The following is a 716-nucleotide window of genomic DNA, read 5'->3' on the forward strand; positions in this document are numbered from 1 at the left end:
CATCCCACTCTTCATTATTATGAATTTGATATTCGTTCTATCAGTTCTTATTTTATATTTCCACATATATATGTGCATCAATGAATGAAATACAATTTGTAGTGCTTTCAAAAATTTTATGTAAGAGGCATAGTATTCAATCACTCTGCTACTGGCTTTTGTGTATGATTTTTTGTTTTCATTTTTTTATTTTAAATTTATTTATTTTTTAATAGTTGGATAATTGTTTTACAGAATTGTGTTGGTTTCTGCCAAACATCAACATGAATCAGCCAAAAAATATGGAACGCTTCACAAATGTGCATGTCATCCATGTGCAGAGGCCCTGCTAATGTTCTCTGTATTGTTCCAATTTTAGTATATGTGCTGCTGAAACGAGCACCACCAGGGGATATGTGACAATGTTTGAAGACGTTTTTGTCTGAGACAACCAGGAAGGTAATGATGCTACTGGCATCCAGTGCATAGAGACCAGCATGACACTGAGCACATGCGTGTGTGCTCAGTGTCTGACTCTTTGCAGCCCCATGGACTGTAAGCCTGCCAGGTTCCTCTGTTCATGGGATTTCCAGGCAAGAATACTGGAACGGGTTGCCATTTCCTTCTCCAGGTGATCTTCCCAACACAGGGATAGACCCTGCATCTCCTGAGACTCCTGCATTAGCAGGCAGATTCTTTACCACTGAGCCACTAGGGATGCTGCCAAACATCCTACA

At 39.8% G+C, this 716-nt stretch overlaps 1 non-coding gene across 1 annotated transcript; it reads right to left on the bottom strand.

Annotated features, from left to right (window-relative positions):
• Positions 1-275: 275 nt before the first annotated feature.
• On the bottom strand, positions 276-382 carry LOC129622217 (U6 spliceosomal RNA). The gene has a single exon (XR_008699888.1). It is a non-coding gene; the product is annotated as a U6 spliceosomal RNA (small nuclear RNA).
• Positions 383-716: the final 334 nt, after the last annotated feature.

The sequence above is a fragment of the Bubalus kerabau genome, chromosome 10 (genome assembly GCF_029407905.1).
Source record: "Bubalus kerabau isolate K-KA32 ecotype Philippines breed swamp buffalo chromosome 10, PCC_UOA_SB_1v2, whole genome shotgun sequence".
Taxonomy (NCBI): Eukaryota; Metazoa; Chordata; class Mammalia; order Artiodactyla; family Bovidae; genus Bubalus; species Bubalus kerabau.